This window comes from Tamandua tetradactyla, chromosome 16 (genome assembly GCF_023851605.1).
Source record: "Tamandua tetradactyla isolate mTamTet1 chromosome 16, mTamTet1.pri, whole genome shotgun sequence".
Classification (NCBI taxonomy): Eukaryota; Metazoa; Chordata; class Mammalia; order Pilosa; family Myrmecophagidae; genus Tamandua; species Tamandua tetradactyla.
Genome location: NC_135342.1, coordinates 76,989,155 through 77,010,569, shown reverse-complemented (window position 1 = coordinate 77,010,569; position 21,415 = coordinate 76,989,155). Strand labels below are relative to the sequence as shown.

General features: G+C 44.1%; 1 long non-coding RNA gene across 3 annotated transcripts in view; it reads right to left on the bottom strand.

The window, feature by feature from the left end:
• LOC143659826 (uncharacterized) overlaps positions 1-17,761 on the bottom strand; it is a 28,268-nt gene extending 10,507 nt beyond the window's left edge. The window contains exons 1-3 of one of the 3 annotated variants that reach the window (XR_013163771.1): positions 17,491-17,761; positions 16,881-16,924; positions 13,056-13,621 (exon numbers count right to left, since the gene is read on the bottom strand). This is a non-coding gene — a long non-coding RNA (uncharacterized LOC143659826). Of the gene's footprint in view, positions 1-13,055; positions 13,622-14,859; positions 14,938-16,880; positions 16,925-17,490 lie in introns of those variants that run through there. The other 2 variants (XR_013163772.1, XR_013163773.1) reach the window with 2 other exon arrangements.
• Positions 17,762-21,415: the final 3,654 nt, after the last annotated feature.

Below are 21,415 nucleotides of genomic sequence, written 5' to 3'. Positions count from 1 at the left end.
GAGATTTCAAGGCCATTTTTGAAAATTTAAAATGCTCCCAGGCTTTGTGAACTCCAGGTCAAAGAAACACATACTCCCTACAGCAGCCTCTTTAGCATCTCCTGACCCTCCACACGCACATGTTGCTATCTCTGATCTTCCTTCACTCTTACACCATTCTCACCCAGTAATGCCAGCCCTCTTTTCAAGGCACCAGCTGATTTACAACATACCCAGCATGACCACTCCATCCTCCAACACTCCATCTTTTCCTTCTTTGGAGTTTTTCTGGAAGTCCATGTGACAACATTCTGTTCACATGTTATCTCATAATTTTGATACTTTCAATAGGTTTACTTTTCACCTCCAACCACATTGTTAACCAAAGTGTGCAAATTCAAATATCCTGAGGCACCAGGTATGTAGGGATGATGGAAAATGGGAGAGGACACGCCTCTCCTGAAAAGCCTAATGTTTCTAGTTCTTCTGATTTTTCAGGGAAAGTCCGAAATATTGACATCTATCTGAAACCACACATTTTCAAATATTAGTAACTGCCTCCCAAAAGAAGCACATAGTAGGAGATGTGTTTTGTCAACTGCATGGTTTATCTTTGGTCAAAAGCAATGATCAGAATTAACTAAAACCAGTCCAGCATCACTCTGCACCCTTTGTTACTAGGACATGACCTTGTATGAATTCTAAGGTACCCTGAGGTCTACGACTTCACATTCTAGGACAACTGTCTGTTAGCAAAAGTAACTATAGTCTGATTTATCTACAAAAGGCCTAAGATTTTTCTTTAAGGCTCACACCTGGGAATGAGACTTCAGGCAGTATATTTGAAAGTCAGGGCAGAGTCTTGCTTAGGTTAGAGGTTGTGATAACTTGGGTTATTTCACAAGTATTTGGAAACATTTTTAATGACACAAGAGATATAGCAATGGACAAGGATCCCCATCCTCTGGACTCTAGAAATAAGATATTAACGAGGAAGCTTAGAAATAGGTCACACATGAAACAGAAAATACAAATAACCAAATATACACAACAATGTTCATCATCATTGGCATTCAGGGACACGCAAATTAAAAAGCACTTCACACTGGCAAAAATGAAGAAGTTTGCTAATGTTATTTATGTAGGGAAATGGCAGTACTCAAACAGCAAGTAGAAGCATAATTTGGTCCAGGGACTCTGAGGACAATTTGCTGGTACCAATTAATGTTTAAATGCGCATCCCCTGAGACTCAGCAATTCCACTTCTCCACAGCTACCCTGAAGAAACACCACCCATGTATACACAAAGAGACACATTCAGGGATGTTCACTAGAAAACTGTCTGTAACAGCAAAAATATGCAAACAAGCTGATATCCATGAGCATTGTGTGAGAGAGAGAGCTGATGTACACAAACTATAAAATACTAGGCAGCACATAAATAGCAACATACAACTGAATGCCCTTAGAAAAGTCTCCAAAACATGGTGCTGAGTGAAACCCATGCAGTAAACACTGCACATTTATTATGGTGCCAATGTAGGGGTGAAAAGACACAGAAGAAATGTCCAGAAGTAATTGCACTAAAATCTTTAGAGCAGTGGCTTCTTTGATGGAGAAACTTCTCTAGGGATTGCTAGTAATGAAGTAGGCAACTTAAGCCCTATTTGTAATGTTTAATCTTTTAAAAAGCATATTCATGCATTAACTTGAGTAGTTGAAAAAATAAAAAACTCAAGCTGCTACTTTGTGGATCTGTTTTCATAAAAGAAGCCCTAAGATGTTCCAATTTATCCCAAACCCAAAGCTCTCATAGTTCTCCCCATCAAAATCCTTTTGCATAAGTTTTGTTGATTTAATCAGTGAGCCTCTAACAATTCACTGCATTATAGCACTGACCTTCCCCCAAGTTTCAAGATGAGTGTTTAAGACCCATTTTTTTTCACTTATAAATGTATTTTCCTTTCAAAGCAAAAGTTGCGTGTGCTTCTGAAGCCAGAAATTATGCTCAGACAGATGCCCAACGGCTGCCAGTTTCCTCCAAGAAGCTAAAATAAAGTTAAGCAGATTCGGGGGTCTGGTTGTGTGATACACAGGATATTTGTCATTCTCATCAGCCATCCTAATTAGCCATCCTAATTGGGGGATGTCCTGATACATCAGGGGGTGAAAGCCCTAGCCCAGCCTCCCTTGCAGCAAGGGTGCAGTCACACACTGAGGTTCCCCCTATCAGACTCACCTGCCCAAACTTGGGAATGGAAGCTGAGCCAAAGCTGCAGAGACTGCAGCAGCCATTCTGTAAAGGACAGCAGCTACTGCCTCAAGTCTTCCCGAAGCTTCTGGGACACAGGCTGTCTCTGGTGTCCTGTGAGCTGGGCAGCGGGAGTGGCACCCTCAGCCACATCTTCCTGGATAGGTGCCAGTCTCTAGACCTATCTCCCCTGCCTTCTTGAAGAGCCTGTGAACTGCCCAACACCTTTTTGAGAAATTGGTTTTTTGGTTAAGTTAATTGGAGTTGTTTTTTATTGTTTGTATCTGAGAACCCTAATTCGGTGACCATAGGGAAGTTACCTAATTTCTTCTGTTTCTTCATCCATAAAAATGAGAAGAAGAATAATAACTATTTCACTGAGTTGCACAGAGATAAAATAAATGGAATACATAAAAATATATAGAATATATGAAAGATCATTTTAAATGTGTATATAAGCATATCAACTGCATATATGTTACATGTATTTATATAAAATTATGAATATTATATATTTTATATATATTAAGATACAATGCTTTAAAAACATCTGACCCTATACCTTTCTTCCCAGGGTTGGGGGTAAAAGGCTACAGTGAGTTTTAGGATTCATAATAGATTGCAGTTCTTATTTCCACTCCTAACATTTCATTGAGAAATAGAAAGGCAAATGATTTACAGATTTCCAAGGTAGGTAGGAAGAATTAAATTAAAAGATGGCACCTGTGGACCTAGAATAGAGTAGAAATAATCACTGTAAACCTCCCATGGCTCACTTATTTTGTCTATAATCTGCAGCGACCTTTTCATTGAAGGCCAATTTTCTGACAAAATTACTTCCTACCGAAGACCAGCTGGGCTGATGGCATTCGGAGAACTCACCCATTTTAATATCAGTCAGAGCAAACATCATTAGGATTGAAGATTTGGGGCAAAACAGCTCCTGAGAGCTGGAGCAAATTCCACAGCCAAGCAGGTGACCCCAGAATTAACGACTTTGTCGGGTGCCCACGCCTGTGTCCCCCATCAGCACAGGTAATCAAGAGGCAGCAGATGTGTTGGTTTGGAAAGGCCTCAGGGATCCACATGTGCAAATTAGTCTGAAATCAGACTCCCCAGAGCCAGAAATTCATCCTTTCCCTCCTTTCACAGGGAGTACGAAACCACCACGATAGGTCCTCCAGGCTCCTCCAAGCAGCCAAGGAGAAGTGAGGCTGGAGGGCCCCATTTCCCAGCTCTGCAGAAGCCTTCAAAATGATCAGCCATGGCAGGCAGAGACCCAGAATCAGGGCTGAGCTGCAAATGAGTGTGTCTTTTCCTACCTCTGCCTGACCATCTGCAGAACAAATACAGGATTTCTTTGAAAATTATTGTATTCTTCATCAAGTCTTTTTACCTGAGGACTTCAGGCTCCACCCCCCTCACCCCCTGACCCCAGGACATTCCTTCACACATCCAAGCAACCAAAAAAAAAAAAAGGAGAGAGGTGTAAGAACAGCAGCCCCAAAGTCAAATGGGGAAAAAACAAAGCTGTCTCCTGCTTTAGTCTTACAATCATGCTTGACCAAAATGCATCATATCACTTTCTCCCTTAACTCAGGATCCAGTTAATGCATTGGGGATTAGGAACTCCTCAATCATCTTTCTTCTCCCTCCTACTTAAACGCTAGCTATTTCTTAAGGAAAAGAGAGGTTTATAAATATCTTTATTTGTCACACTAGCATACTTTTCCCATTTTCCTATTAGAACCCCTGCTCCTTCCTGTGGTTTCATTCCATATAGTTCACATGGGGCCAAAGTAGCTATTCACCCCTCCCCTGCACGCACACACACACATGCGCAAACACACACTAATGCCACCATAGGAGTGAACTCCAATACCCACAAGCAACCAGCTCAAAATGGTCCCATGACCTACATCAAGCCAATCCGAGTCCCCCCTGATCTATGGACACCAAGAAGCAGTCTCACTCTTCCTCTAAGACTACAAGCCTGGAGGATAATAGCATCTTGAGCTGCTCATGGCCATTTACCATAGGAACATAGAAGATGCTCTCTGCAGTGGGAGAGAATGATTCCAACCTCCAAAAAAGAAGGGAGATATAAAAGGATAAACAGGGACAGACAGTGAGACACAGAGCCCTGATGCTATCAAAGGAGCCACTAGAAGGATCCTGACTAACACAAGAAGAAAATCAAAATAAAACAGTTCCATTGACTTGGAGTAAGAGATTTAGGGGTTAGAAATGGGGATAGGGTAAAAGGCAAGTTGACCCTGCAGGCTGTAAGTAAAGTCTTAGACCGTAATGTGAATTTGGGCATTTATACAACACTTGCTGAAGGTTCAGCTCTAAGCTAGAGGCTTTTGGATACATTTAGACTAGTACTGGGAAGTAGGAAAACCTTGGAACTCACACCAATTTGTTTAACGAGTAAAGTGCCTGGCTAAGATATTTATACACAGAGGTACTCAATAAATATTTTATTGAATGGCTGTGGTTTGATAAATTCAGGAGACGGGGGACTATAATCTACCTTGATCTTAACACTATGCTTCCATTAATATGGCTTAGGCATATAGCTTTTGATCCATCACATCATAAAATTGGCTATAATTGACTGTGTGCTATTAAGCTGGGCTCTGTTATTCCATAGCTCTGCAAATTACTCTTCAATGTCCAGTCTAGGCTATAAATTTATTCCTATTCAAATTCATCTTTTAGTTTCAGCCTATCACTTCAGTCTGTCAACATGATGTGGAATCCCAACTCCATCATTCAGCATAGAAGCTCCTTCCTTCCAGCTTTAAATCATTTGAAAATTTAGCAGGTTTGCCTACTAAAACTTTAGCCAAGCCATTGATAGACACACAGTAAATAGAAGAGCTCCCACAAGAGGCAGGTGGAGAAACAGCACCCCCCCCCCCAAGAACCCCACCCAACCCTCGCCACACAAACACACACACAAAAGTGACATTAGTAGACAATCTTCATAAGTAGTTATACATTCAGTTATAAATCAACCTTTTAACTCATCCAAACCATGTTTCCCCTCATTGACTGTAGTTTAATGAAATATTTCTCCAGATACCTTGCTAGGTCTCATGTACATCATATGCCTCCAGGCTGTTGCAATACACCAAAAGTGCTATCACAAAAGGAATGACAGCTGGTAGGACATGACCAGCTCTTGGTGAACCCATTCTGGCTCCCAGCAATCCCAGCTTCCTTTTCCAATCACTCACAAGCCATCCATTTAATAATTCAATCTGAAACTGAACCATTCACTAACGTCAAATTCACTGCCTGGTAGCTTCTAAAATAACCTTCTTTTTCTTTTGAAATCTCCAAAACTCATCTTCAGCCACCCCTCCTTTTCCTATTCAACAGATAAAAATTTGAAAGATGTCAGTCATGTGGCTCTGTCTAAGGCATTTGTACTTCAGAGAGATGAAAGTAGACAAAGTTGCTATACTTGTGGAGTTTGAATAAAGATGCAAATAATTGTATTTCAATCAAGCAAATATAATAGGGGTGAATTGGTGGTGTGATTCACCAGGACTGTCTTTGGGGGAAGCAGGAAATCAGAATTAAGGACTTAGGCTTCATCTTCCTAGCCTCTTCCCATCACATCCTCCCCTCTCTCGCCCCACTCACACACACCAAGGAATATCTCTATTCTCTGGCATTTGTAAGGAAAACAATGAAACAATGGCTAGCAGTTGATGAATTAGGGTGTTTACTAGTACAAATCTCAGAGAGTTTTTCCTCTCCACTTTAGAGAACTGTCTGTTGAAATCAACCATTGGGATAAATAAGCAGCACAGTGGAAAGGATGTGTGCAGCCTGACTCAAGAATATACCTGAAATCTACACATTGCACCATAGCCTAGCCCAGAGAATGTCCCAGCATCAATGGTACTGGCCTCAGTAAACAAGAAAATCCTCAAATGCAGAACCATAACTGTCTGCTGCCCCCAGAGAGTCCCAAAGCAAGTTTTGGTACATATCAGGTTATTTGTTCATGGTCCCTTTGCCCTAGGACTTTTCAATTCCTAGTTTCTCTTATGAAAGAGGAGACTATCTCCCCACCTCTTGAGTCTGGGCATAACCACAACTTGCTTTGGCCAATAAAATTCAGAAGTTCTGTGTGTTAGTTCCAAGTCTAGGCCTCAAAGTCTTATTGTTTCTGCTATGCTCTTGCACCTCTGCCAACACCATGAGAACATGCCTGGGCTAGTGTGCTAGGATGAGAGACCAATGAAGAAAAATCATATTGCATCAGTTGTCCCTGCATAAGCCAGACTACACTCATCAATCCCCAGTTGCCCCCAGACATGTGAGCTAGCCCAGTTAGGGTCAGCAGAGCCACTTGGCTTGCCTCCACCTGGCTCCAGACACATGAGCAATGAATGCTTATTTGTGGTTGTTTGTTCCATGCAGCTTTATCTTTGTTACATAGCATTTTTATTTTATCAGTGAGTGCTCAAATATAAGAAGGAATAAGGGAAGGGGGTAATGGATATTTCAGCACCAAGCTTGTTAAGAAATTTGCCACATATGCATTATATTACCTTTGTATTAATTAGGGTTCTCCGGGCAGACGGAACCAACAGGATGTATGTGTGTGTGAAAATATTATGAGATTTCTTACAGGAACCAGTTCACATGACCATGGAGATTAGCAAGTCTGAATTCTACAGAACAGGCCACAAGTTGGGAACTCCATTGAAGGTTTTGATGAATTCCCCAGCAGAAGCTGGCTGGCTGAAGTAGAGACATAAATTCTTCCTTCTCACTACTGAAATTATCAGTTCTCCCTTTAAGGCCTTCAAGTGATTGGATGATACTTCTCTCATTGCTGAAGGCCATCTCCTTTGCTCATTTTGGATGTATGCAGTATAGAGGAAATCAATCAACTAATGATTTAAGTCCATAAAATATCCCCATAGTAATGATGATGCTTGCTTGACCACACAACTGGATGACATCACCTAGCCAAGTTGACCCATGAATTTAACCATTATATCCTTCACTTTTGATACATGTTTCTGGTGCTAAAGGGTTGTCAAGGAATAGATGTGTGGAGAGGGGAAAATATCTGTCTGCTTGAGTATCATAATTATTTTGAGGAGGAGCAGACACCAGACAAAAGAGAAAGAGGAAGATTCAAAAGTAGCTTCTCTGCATTGTGTGTGGAAACCAGTACCACAGATTTTATGCTAAAAAGTTTCAAAAGACATACACAATGGATTTTATCTACACCTGGAGACCTGAACTTGTTTCAATTAACCAGGCTGGCTTCCTGCTTTCACACCTACCCTGAGCGCCGATTCCCTTCCTTTTATTCTCCTTTTTCCCATAGCAAGATCGTTCTCTGCACTATACAAGTCAGAATTCAAACAGCAATTGAGTAGTTCTGCTTTCTCTCTCATCTGTTAAAATCTCCCCCAAGCAGTCTTTTCCTTGTTCATCCATTTGTTTTCCCAACTGGAAGTAAAAGCTCTTTTTATTTGTCTTTAGTATGTTTCTCAAGCTCCACTGTTTCAGGTTTTAGATGGAACAAGATAGTTAAGTTCAGAGCACAGGCTCTGGAGTCAAGCTAATCTGGGTTTGGGTCCCAGATCTGCCATGTAGAAACTGCATGACCTTGGGTGAGTTTCTTAACTTTTCAGAACTTCCCTTTCCATTTCCAAAAATAGGGGGGAAAGTCATCTTTACTTCAGAGAGTTGTTCAAATATTAAATGAGAAAATGTCAGCCAAGTGCTTAGCAGAGTTCCAATGTGTAGCAGGTGCCCAAAAGCCAGCCACCAGCATGATTCTTTAAGCTCAGAGTCATTCTGTTAAGTCAGGGCACAAGATTTTTTTTAAACTTTTGCCATTTTTTTCTACTGTTTATATGCCCTTTTGATATCTAGACTTTTCAGAAAGCTCCATACACAAACACAAGGCTATCTTTCAACTCTGTCCCCCTTATATTCCTTATTTGAATCCTGCTAAGGCAGGACATTGATCAAGCTTGGACTTTCCATCCTCAGGCATCAAGAAACCCCACCAACATTAACCTGGCCTCAGAATTAACAAAGAGGGATGATTCTGAGGTTGCTATTGTCAATGCCTGCCTGCCCCAGTAGTTGTCAAGGAGCCTTTCTCTAGTCCTGGTAGTTGTCAAGGAGCCTCTCCAGGCTTGATCCCAAACCTGGCTCATACAGGTTGGGTTGCCCATGAGTTAGGACAAAACCATAAATATCCACCACCCTCACAGCTAACTGTGCCACTGAGTCCAGCTGGTGGCCTTCCACTTACCCTGTGTTCTGGTCCCTGGGTAACAGTCACCTTCTGGACCACCTGAGTCTACCAAGGCTCTGCCCATATCACTCTATAGGCTCTGCTTACCAGCCTCACCACCCCATTGTGGCCTCCTTCAAAGCACCACAACCACCCTGCCCTCTCTTGCCCCATTTCTGCCCCATCTCCTACCCTACTACTGACCATGCTGCAGCAGGACAGATCCAAAGTGCCCCAAATCTGAACCAACTGGTCCTCCAGTTCACATAAAACATAATGACCAGGCCCCTAGACATGAGGTAAATTGAGTAGGCTTATTGTCCTGTTAATATTATGAATGACATCAAAAGGAAATAACACTCTTGAGTGATTTCAATGGGCCAGTGATCATGCTAAGACTCTTTAGGCATTATCTCATTTACTCCTCATAGTAACCTATGTGGTAGGAACTATTATTCCTATTTCTCTAAGGAAGTTTGGAGACTCAAAGCTGTTCTGGAGCCTGTTAAAGTCACCTGCTACTAAGAAGTAGAACAGGAATTCCTTTCTGCTTGAGCTGCCTACTACTGCACACTCCTATTTAGGCTGGTATATCAGTCTCCTCACCTCCAGGCTTACTCAAGTACAATTTGCCACCCAGTAGCTGCAGTGGGTTGAATGGTGCCTTCCCAAAAGATATGCCCACCCAGAACCTGCAAATGTGGACTTATTTGCAAATAGGATCTTTGCAGAAGGATCCCCAGGTGAGACAACCCAGATTAGAGCAGGTCCTAAAGCCAATGACAAGTGATGTTATAAAGAGAAGACATGGAGATCGAAGGTGATGAGAAAAATGGAGGCAGAAACTGAAAAGAGGCTGCTAAAACCAAGGAACACCGAGAAATGCAGGCAGACCCCAGAAGCTGGAGAAGAGGCAAGGAAGGATTTTCCTTGAGAGCCTCCAGAAGGAAGCAACCCTGCCAATGCACTGATTTCAGACTTCTGGCCTCAGAATTATGAGAAATTAAATGTCTGTTATTTTAAGCCATCCAGTTTGTGGCACTCTGTTACAGGAAACTAAGATATTGACCAAGCCCATTCCTGCCTCAGGATCTGCAAAGCAACTGTCCCCTCCACCTGGGACAGGTCCCCCTGATCTTTCCAGCTTCAGTTCTCCAATGCCACCTTCTCAGAGGGGGTTACCCAAACCACGCATTCTAAAATGGCATCTGCCCCCAGGCACGTGCCATCCATTGTGCCATTCTGTTTGGTGACAGCACTTATCTTGGTAACTTAAGGGGTCTGTGACTCATCTGTTGCTCATTGGCGACTCTCTAGCACCAAGAAAAATGTAAGACACACCTGCCACTCAGTGGCAGATACTTGATAAATATCTGTTTAATGGATAAAGATATTTTGTTGAACTAACCAAAATTGGGGGCCAAAGAAAAAAACAACAGATGTAGAGGAAGAAAGAATTCCAGATTAGTCAGTCTCCAACCTAATTCTAAACCTCTGTCCAGATGACCCTGGGTCTAAGCCCAAAGCTCACTCAGTCCCTGTGGTAAAGCAGGCCCCAAAACCACCTGTCAATATCCTTGCCCTTCCCACTAAATGTGCAATCTAAAAGCCCATCCCTCCCCAAAACAAAGAGGAGCTCATCTCTCACAGCCTCTCAATGCTGTCATTGTCTGCCCTGCAGCCCCACATGAGCCAAGTCCCTCTTCTATCTGCATTATTCCCAGATTTGTGGGCTCAATTGCACTAGAGGATATTTCTTGGACCAGCAGGCTACTGTCCCTTACTTCTTCCCAGAGCAACTTAGCAGTGGACCACCTGTCTTGCCAATAGTCCTCTTTAGCTGCTACCAATGCCCTCTCCAGCTTGGGTGGCCAAGAAATGCCAGCACCACTAGCTGTGAACTCTTAGTCCCAGGACTCTTGTGCACTTCTAGATTTCCCACCATGGGCCTAAGCCCAGATTGCTTAATGCAACCTATTAGGCATCAGAAGCACAGGGTGGAAGGATCAGAGAAGAGGAGCTGAAGGCCCAGGCCTTCCCTTAACAAAATTCCTGGCACACAGGGAGCCTGTAGGATATCCAGGCCTAGATGCCTCTTGAAGGGGCAGGTCTGGTGATGGCTGTGCAGCAGCAGGGCGAGTGACTGTCAGTTTTGGCCTTTTGGCAAAACCCTCAGATCCCAGTCCATGCCCCATGTAGGTCTCTTTCCCCATCATGAGTCTTAGAGCTACACCTGCCTCCTCTGCATCCCGAACACCCAGGCATCTTAGATGACCTCAGTCCCTCCTGGTACCACAAGTCAGCTAAATGTCCAGCTCCCAGACCCTGACAACCTGCCTGCTGCAATCCCCAGGAGAGTTCTGAAAACTATTTATACATGTGCCAAGCCCAGACAACGGTTCTGGTTCAATTAGCCTGAGGTGAGACCCAGAAGGCATTTTTTTACTTTTTTTTAAATTAGTTTTTCCTAAGGGCAGCCACTGACTTGGAGCCTAACTCAAGCCCATGAACAAACACCAACTCATTTGAAATCCAGGAACTTCCTAGTGCCCCCAAAACCTTCCTACACAGCTCTGGGGTGAATCAATAATATCAGATCTGGCAAAAGCCTTAGCTCCCGGGGCAGTGATGAAGTGGGGAGGGGTGGAGGTCAGAAATGACTGGAGGAAGCAGGTGAGCAAACTCAGACAGGCCTCCAGAGCAGGCCCGGTGCTGGCCCGTAGCTTCTCAGGAACTCAAATATAAGAACTTTTCTCTGAAACCATCAAAAGAGCTGCCCCCAGAGTTGGCTGGTTCCACCAGATACTGAACAGTCAGTTGCAGCCCTTCTGGGCTTGTAAAGCTTTGAAAGTATTCACTTACCAGATTGTCCTCAGTGCTGGGCGATGCATATTTCAGCTGTGTCCTGAGCCCAATAAAACCATCACCGTGGGTTCTAGCCCGGGCTGGAAGGCCGAGCACACATATCAGACCCACCAAGTCCAACAGAATTCTCAGCCTAGAGAGGCTCAAACACTAGCCCTACCTGCCACGTGGGACCACCGACTAGGGCATGCAGAATTCTAAGGTTTCCTTGAGACCTGGAGGGGTTGTGAAGAGTTGGAGAGAGTCTCCTGAGAACACCTGGGGCTCTCGGAGTCTCCCACAGAGAGCTGCCCATGAAGCCTACAGGGCAAATTCCAGCCTGCCCCATCATAAAGATCACCTGGCAGGGCTCAGACCACAGCTGAATCAATCTCTGGAGAGTAACCAACATCTTAACAAACCTTCTGGATGATTCTCAGAGTTATACAATTTAGGAGGGCAGCTGTTAGGGCTCAGGGCCTGCATTTGTGCCCCCAACACATCCCCACCTTGGCCAAGGCCAGAACTGCCTGGGATAGAGACCCAAGCCCTGGTGAGGACACCACACCATCAGGACTGTGTTTCTGGTCCCAGGAGGAAGCAGCCATCTAACTGTTCTTATACGGCTGGGTGTCCTTTTTCTCTTCTGTAAAATGGGCTGTACCAAATCCTGACACCCCTATCTGATTCTCCAGGATGAAAACCACATCTGAACACATGTTCTCTCCTGGATGATAGCTACGGGCTCCTAACCGGTCTCCTACTTCCCCCTGACCCCATCCAATCCACTCCCTACAATGCAGCCAAAATGGTTCCTCTAAAAGGTATATCTGTACAATGTCACTGCCCTGCCTGCAACCCATTCATGGACCTTAGGATACAATTCCTAACACTTATCCCATAAGAACAGTCAATATGGAAAGGACAAGTTCTCCCTCCCCTCAGGGCCTTTGCACATTCTGTTCCCTACCTGGGGCACTCTTTCTTGGGTTAATTTCAACTCCTTCTTGGAGCTCAGCTTAACCATTACCACCCTCACCAGCACTCGCACTCCCCCAAACTAGCGCAGGCCTCATTAGCCTCTCTCATTGGTCCCTCGGTAGCATTTATCAAATGTGTAGTGAACTAATTATTTGTGTAATTATGTACTCATTATCTGTCTCCCCCAGCACTCTCGGTTCCATAAGGACAGTGACCTTGTCTTTCTGGCTTGCCATGAGATCCCCAGTGCCTACATGAGGCCCAGCACATAATGAGCGTCTTATGTATTTGCTGAAGAAGTGAGCAACTGAAAAGATATCACTTAATTAATAAAATGTTTTAATAAGACCCTCTTTCTCAGCCTGAGTACTTTCAGGGGCTGCTGAGCAGCTAAACCTCCAGACCAATGTGTCCTGACTCAACAAACTTCTGGGTCTGCCTTTGAACAGTCCACAAGTTCAAAAGGGCAACATTTGCCAAACGTATGTGATTTTTGGATGACAAAGGGATTCTTCACTTTACCAAAATAATTCCCTGAAAGACGTCTTTAAATAGTGCGTCCCTCCGGAGCCTATAAGCTGTATTAAGAGCTCATTAATTATCTGCCAGGGAGGCTAGAACTAAGAGGCAAGTCATAAGGATGGTTGCCAAGGGAAGAAATGATGATAAATCAGCACTTAAACGAAAGTGTAAATCATGAGGGAAGTGGGATACGATTTACAGAAATGTGATTTGTACACAGCTTATCAGGAACTTTATTATCATGAAGCACTCTTGGTGGAGGTGGAAATGCTGCTGACTTGGAACCAGATTTCCTCCTCATTTGAAAAGCATCCTCTTTTCCTCGCTGGGTTCTGCATAGTTTTCCAAGGTATCTTCCAGCTGTTGTATCAGAAGAGGTGTGGTCCTGCCCCTGCCTGCTCACCTGCTGTCCCATTAGGTTCTCCTGTCCACTCAGGGATGCAGAGAGCACCCCTCTCTGGCATGAGTATATGGAACTTTATAAAGGTGCATTCCCTCTGAATGCATGGGGAGATGAATAGTGAATATAATCCAAGTTACCTCGAAAGTTAGGTAATTTAGAAGAGATTAAGGCACTCCTCAGGCACATTGTAACAGAGGACATTTATGAATGGTCCATGTGTGTCAGTACCTGTGTTGAAATTTGGGTTCATTTCTTGGCTTCCCTCCTTTCTTGCTCTCAGCTAGTTGAGGTTATACCCGTTCATGTCCATTTACACTACCTCCTGAAGCCACACAATCCCACCAGTACTCTTCTGCAAGAAAGTGCATTGGTTAGCTTGCAGGCAACAGCCAGTCCAGGTTTCTGTATTTGGAACATTTTTCAGGTAACTTTAGGAGTCGGTGGACCTTGCCCTTCCTTCCACTTGGCTCTGCCTTCCCCAGGCCAGTATCCATGCTCTCCTGGGATGCTGCAGAACAGGTTCATTTCTCACTCTCTTCCATTCTGCACACCTCTCGGCATTCTAAGGGCACTTGATTCTTCCCTCTGGTGTCCTTGAGTGTGATGCATCTATCCTTCCCCCACCCCCTCACCCCAAGCTCGGAGCACCTTGGGGATGGGGACAGGGACAGGACTGGTTTACGTTTATAGATAACCAGGGACCTGACACAGTTCCTGGCACACAGAAAGTGTGTAACAAATGATTCATAAATAATTGAATGGATGCACTGCTTTTACTGCCAGCTGCTCAGGACAAAGAAAGAAAAAGGAAATAGAAACAAACGCGGGCAATTACAAAAGCTCAAGGAATCTTACATAGTAGTCCCCTGGGTTTCATGAAACAAAATGGGCCCAGTGTTGGGTCTTCTTGTCCCATCTCTGCCTCCCCTTCTTAAATGGCCCCAGATAATATCTCTTATCTACTCTCCATCATAATTATTCCAGTTTAGGAATAATTATATATTTTTTCTTGCATCCCATGCATGTCTATTGCAATACAGGAAATGTGGCAAACTGCCAAAATGCATCAATTAGATGATTTTACTATGGGTGGCAATGGCAGGGAGAGGGTATTTTGAATAACCATGGCCAGAGTAAGCAATGGGCAAACCCATGGGAGGGCAGATTAAGGAAAACCCTCACCTGGGCCAGCCTGGTCAAAGGGGAAATGATTCATTCCCCACATAATATAAAATGGCAACAAAAATGGCAATTCAAGTATAATCACTGTGATATAGGAAGCAGTGTGTATGTGTCAGGCTACAGCCACCCCAAATGCTTTTATTTGGGACACTGTGAGAAGCTGCCACACAAAAGTCTATCTAACCAGGTCACAAAGTCCATGTCTTTGTGGTCTAGATGATCCAATTAAGTCAGGTAAGAGTCCCTGTCTAAGCCCATCTTAGGCAAAAAATTAAAGGAAAATCAAAGGTTTGAGTCCCCCAAGTTGTCAGCGCTTCCACGTCTAGCCATTTGTAAATATAGCAACAGCCAGCCCCTCTCCCATGACAAAATAGAGAGAAGAAGCCATTTTCTCCCCTTCTTCACCCGACTGTTAACTGCAGTTCAGCATGTCTTCTGTGCAGTAACAATCACGACCCAAAGGTCCAACAAGATGGGAAATGCCTTCTGAAGCAGCAAACAGAGATTAAATTGTCTTGCCTGTAGTCATAGTCTTAACTAAAATTACAATTCTTTGAAAACTAGTATTGGACTGCCAGTTCTCAAGGACATGAAATTTTATCTAACAGTGACTCTTTATGAACCAGAATGTACCATTAGCATGAACGTTCTTTTTGGGTGTCTTTCTAGATGAATGAGACTCTTTTAGGGAAAAAAAAAAAAAGTTTATTGCATATAAAACCCATCATTCACTTTGGAACGAAACATAGTTTCCAAAGCATTTTGATATGGATTTTCTCATGATATCACTAACTCTCGGGAAATATAGATGAGATGGGTGCAATAATACCTCAGTGATAATACTGGTGCCCCATCCAACTTCTGGGATCCCTTTCTACCCTATTCTGTGTGTTCCAAATTGGGTGTGGTTCCATTTTCAGTTTGCCGCTCTATTTTTGGAGGATTGCCCTAGCTCTACTGTAGACCATTTTACCCAATTAGGTGGAGAGCTGGACATGTCTGAAAATTTACATTCCACCCACCCCACCCCCAGCCCTTAAGCAACAACTGTTGGTGCAGGAGTATGAAAGGCCCAGCTCCCTGGTCTCAGGTCTGTAGGACTGGGAGGCATAACTCACAACCAGAGTTCCCCATGAGATCAGGCCATAGGTCCTTTGGTCCTGTGATCACTACCTTCCTCTGCTTCCTCCCTTCCTTTACTTCTCACCATCAGGAGCACCTCCTTAGTAAGTGCTCATTGTACTAATCCTCATCTCAAGAGCAACACCTGGAGAGTCCAACTTAAGACTCAGGAATATCAACCTTTTGCAAATTTAAAAATGGGCTCAGCAAATTTAAGCCACTTGCTTGGGATCACATATGCTAGGTGTAGAACCCAGACCTTTCCATTACTCAGCCATCCAACCAGTATCTCCTAATCACCTACCACTACATTCACAAGATGAGCACACTAGGGTTCCTAACTCCACTAGCATGCACAGGCTGGTGAGAAAGACAGCAAGACCCAACACAGTGTTTCTAGTTGGCATTGCTCTCCACCTGGAAGGGTCTTGGGATGAAAGAGGATTATCTATATTTCTTCAGGTTGATCATCAAAAAGAGGGAGCACTTCTTACAGAGCATTTCCCAACACTTGAGTTGTCTCAAGTCTAACCAGTTGCCTTCTCTGCCCATCAGGGTCCCATATCCAAGGAACTGCTGGGAAGAGAGGCAGATGGAGAGAGAAAAGAGGTGAGGTGAGGACTTACTGGGATTCATGTTGGAGAACTAGAGGGGAAGGGAATGGCTGGGTCCAGGTAGAGGCTCACACAGAAGGGGCAGTGATCCTGCACTTGGTTACCACAGCTTCCGATGAACCCTGGGGCAGCTGCCCTCTGAGTCTTAGATCTGGGACCACCCTCCAAGCATCATCCATGACAAAGCCCAGCAGAAACTCTGGGGTGTCACCAGCACCAGGTAGCCCATCTCTTCAAATCTCTGCATTCCTGAGCTGGGCTCAATTTGGGTAGGGCTCAGAAAGGCCAAGTTACTCACCCAAGTACACACAACCAGTAAGAAGCAGAGTCCAGATTTGCCTGCCTGAATCCAAAGACCACATTTGAAGAATAACTAATAAGGGCGAGGAAAAGAGAACTGTATTCTTGTAAACGCTCAGTTCTCCCAGCAGAACAAAACTGCCCCAACAAGTTAGACTGAGTGAATGCCCAAACATAAAGGGAAGTGAAATTCTTACTCAGAAACAAAAGAGCAAAATTAAACCTTGTTTTGCAAAGAAATAGGCCACTCTTGCCAGAAGGGAAGGAGGAAAGCCCTTAAAAATGAGATGAAGCATAAAACCACATAAATGTTCTAAAACCTTAAAGATGTGTTTGCTAGGGAGGAAAAGTTTAATGACAGAAGATCTGGAAGTCATTAGTGTGTATGCTTACCTTTAGTTTCATGGCAACCTCAGCTGCCAACTCTGTGTTGCTTGCTGTAAAAAATAAACAGTAGGCATGGCAAAGGTAAGAAGCAGGTTAAGTTGCATTTTCCTGGTGCACACTAAATTCATGGTTTGGACCACACCTTTCCAGAAACAAAATGACATGAATAGGTACTTTGACCTATATACAAACAAGGGGAAATAGGATTCCAGAAATTACAAAGAAGCCACTCTAACCTCACCTAACTAAGGAAATATTTGATTAATCTAACTGATGTTAAATCTAAGAAGAGTGCATGGTAAAGAGGAACAAGCTGCCCTGAACCTTTCTCCCCATGTGAGACCTGACTCAAGATCTAACTATTTTCCAAGCACAGAAAATAGGCTGTCTCGTGGGAGAGCAATTTGTGGGGAACCATGAGATATCTTGCTTTTACTTCCACTGCCCCCTAGAAGTCTCCATCCAAAGACCCAGGCAGGACACTCTGAAATTCTTACTTGGTTCCCTTTTGAAGGGAAGGTTTTGAAGGAACAGCCTTCAAAACTTTCCCTGTGCACACGCTCATTCACTTGTATCCCTCAGTCTCATGGCTCTGTGCACATGCTCACTCACTCACATGGCTCACTCACTCATATGAGCATGCCCTGGCCTGAAAATAATGTGGTGATCAAATTCTCTTCTCCAGGTTTGTTGTCAGGATTCTGAGAATATGGAGAAGCTCCTGGCACATAGTAGAAGCTTGGTAACATTAAGTTACCGCTCTTGTAACAGAGAAAGAAGAGAGACAAAGGAAGCCAGTTTAATGAGGATAAGAGAGTGGGAGAAGGGGAAAGGGGAGACCAGGGCTCCAGCTGTGCCAGGCTAAAATGGGGCCACCAGGAAGCGTCATAAACAAACCATGCCAGTTGCCTGGGGAACAGAAAAATGGGAGGCACCAAGGACAAAGGGCTTTCTGCCTCAGCCCAACGTGTGCATGTCTGGGTGGGAGTCACTCTTCCCTGCAAATATCTAGGTGAGGCTCAGCTCCTGAGAGAAGCTGTGAGTTCTCCTCATTCTTCAGAGCCCAAAAGATGCATGTAGCATAAAGAACTTGGAACTAAAGCCACTCAGAAACCCCTGGAGGGCTTGTTAAAAACAGAAGTTGCTTTTTTCTGATTCTGAGGTTGTCTGAGTAATACCCAAGAATTAGCTTTTCAAACATTTCCTGGGTGAGGCTGCTGCTGCTGGCCTATGGGCCCCACTTTGAGAAGTACTGTCCTATACCCTTCCATAGCAACTTCATAAGACATTGTCTGCCTAGAATTGTAACCTTGGGCATTTCATTCCCCTCTTGGCCCTCACACTTGGCTTGAGGCATGATGCTTCACCTCCAGCTCTGACATTCTGTGACTTTGCAAGTCTAACCAGTTCAGTGCATTTACTGCCTCGTTCTGGGGTGGGAAAGGGAGCCAACAAGGTGTGCACGGGGTGATTGAGTGACAAGGAGAATCTACAGAATATGGAAAGAGCAAATACTGCATTTCTTTATCCGCTGCCCTAATTTTCTTCCATGCACTAAAGTACTCTCCTGACTTCAATTAAGCTTGCCCTGGGCTCCTAAGCTTGGCAGATATTTAAAATAAAAAATGAGCTGTTTGGCCAGGTAAAATTTTCCTAAGCGTCCATCGCAGGGAACAATTCTCAGCCCCTCAGGCTGTGCGTCTGTGACTCAAGAATGACATCTGGTGGCCATCCCAGTGAGTCCCAGTTCCTCATAACCACCTGAAGAGTATGGCACATAAGGTGTACTGAGTTCCCAGAAAGAGGCCCATAGTCAATCACCTATCACTTACCCATACTATCTGTGAGCAAATTATTCTTTTGGTTGGATGCCAAAAGCATTAAAGCTTCTGACTCCTAATTTTAAATCTCTATTCATTGACCCATTTGAATGGATACAAGCCTTTGGAGACTGGCAATCCTACTGTGGTTGATGCATCTTAACTAATATTCATATTTAAGCTGTTTGGTTAAAAGAATGCATCAAAGCATTTGGCAGCGGGGGAAGTATACAGCCTAACTTTGCTTCCAACAATTTGATCTAAGCAAATAAATAAGTCATTTTCATTTCCAGTTTAACATAACAAGAATACTTTTACATGATAATTTGTTTTTAAAGCTTCTAGCTGTGAAGTTTAATAGCAGTGCATGAAGTTGCCTGTCATGTCATATTTATGTTCCAATCCCAGTTTTGACAGTTCCCACAGGCTCTAGATTGCTCAGCTAGAGATATTCTAGGCCACATTTTCATTATAACAGATAGAAAACCCAGCCCTAGAACCAGGAAAGAATAAAGAAACTTCAATAAGGCTTTGGAAATGGAAATGGATGCTTGCTAAGGGGTAAGTTTCAACTTATAGAAATGATCAAGCAACCTTCCCTACCAGTCCCCTCATCCCTTAATATATGGACCTATTCATCTTTTCAAAGGCAGTAGTGCCAGGACACCCTTTTTCACACGAGGACTGGCAGACGGCAATAGCAGTTGGTGCTGATGGAAGGCCGCTTTGTGCTGGGAGCATTCTTTGCAGGTGGCCAAATGTGCAGAGCAGCACTAGGAAGGCAGGACTGCTTATATCCCATCTCATGGACAAGGAAACTGGGCTTAGCCAGTTGAGGACCGTCACTCAAGGTCTCACAGCTCGTGGGCTACAGCGGGGGTCTGAAACCAGCCAGCCTGATCTCAGACTAGGATCTTATTTAAAAGGGCTGGGTCAGGATGAGCCCATCCAGTCAAATCCTTCAAAGCTCAGAGACAACATTTTTTCTTCCACAACACCACTCACTGTCCCTGTCCTCAAACTCCAGCCACTTCCAATTGACAATAATGCCTCTTCTTTGTGAGCTCTCTCTCTGCATTATGACTATCTCTCCAATAGTCTATCCTTGCTTGGAGTGGCTGGCATGACTCTTAAAGGTAGGACTCCTTTGTAATATGTACCTGTACCAACCACACCACCTGGGACCGGACATTGCAAGTATCAGTGGGCAATATGTGTTTGCCGAATGAATAAATGAATAAATGGAGGTTGAGAAACCTGTGAAAGACCCCAGGGGCAGGAGAGCCTCTTTGAGCAGATGCTACCACCACAGAGAAAAAGATTGAGCACAGGGGATACCGAAGGAATCTACTCCAAGGGGAGCTCTATGCCAGGGATGGCACTAAAACCTGGTACAGCCCACCACTGAGGGGGCCAACTGTGTCACAGTCAGGCACATAGCCTAGAGCCGAAACCAAGGGGGCCTCACAATTCTCCCTTTTCTAGCATCTATTGTGGAAAACTTAGGACCAAAGCCTGCTCTCAGGGGAATGTGTGGCATCCCTACATCCCTAGGATGGAATTTATCACACCCCATCACCTTAGCATTGCCCACCTGTCTATTCCTCTCCAGACTAGAGTTCTCTAAAGGAATGAGCTGTCCGTTTAGTTCTCTGCTAGGTCTTGGGCATCTCTCACAGAACTTGGCACCTAAAAGGGGCTCAGTAAACATCTGAGACTGATTAAATCTTCATTTCAGTAGCGACTACCAGGCAGTGGTAAGAGAGGAATTAGTGTCAAATGCAGAGCAATAGGAAGGGCTCCTCTGTCTTTTATCGCGAGGGTGATGCATGTACGTTCATATTTTGTAGATGCTAATTGTCAACAACATGAGTCGCTGGTTCCACAAATTGGAACTGACACCTTCAACCTGCTTGATCCATTTACAGTCTTTCATCAACACAAGGGACTTTGTCAACGGAGCAGGGCCGGCTTCCCCTGTGAGGCCAGCATCTTGTTTCCTATTAGCAATGAGCTTTACAAGTAAATAGATTGGCTTAGCGTATTAAATTGCATCCAGCAGCCTAGCAAAAAATCACAGGCTAATGCAGGAAAGGAAAATCCATGAAGTAAGGAAAGAGTGACTCAAATCAAGGCATACTCACTGAGCAGAAGTTTTACTAACTCATTTCTCTACCATCATCGGCCAGGGGCACCCCATCTCCACGGTCCTCCCATCTGATCCCTCTAAAATGCCAACTGGTACATCTTGTTGAAAATTATTAGGGTTTTCCCCCCTTTTCTCCTTATTATGTCATCCCAGGTCCTTCAGGACCTGAGCCTTGCCCACACCTCTAGCCCTACACTGCTCCTTTCTCCCCACTCCCCGGAGTGACACAAACACATGTGCACATGCACACATACATACACACGCCTATTACAACCCCAAGAGTATCAGGGCACCACCATTTTCCCATGCATGGCCAGAGAGTCTCTTCCTTCAAGACTCTGCATGTGCTGCACCCTCTTCTTGGAACACTGTCTATTGCCCTTTTCACCTAACAAACTCCTTCAAGACTTAGCTCAACGGCCTTGCCTGATGTACTAAAGAAAGAGCAACTCAAATCAATGCATATTTACCTAGCAGAAGTTTTCCTGTTTTCCCTACCATCATTGGTAGAGAATAATGTTCCCCCTCCCTGACAAAAGATATACCTACATCCTCAACCTGGAGACATCCAT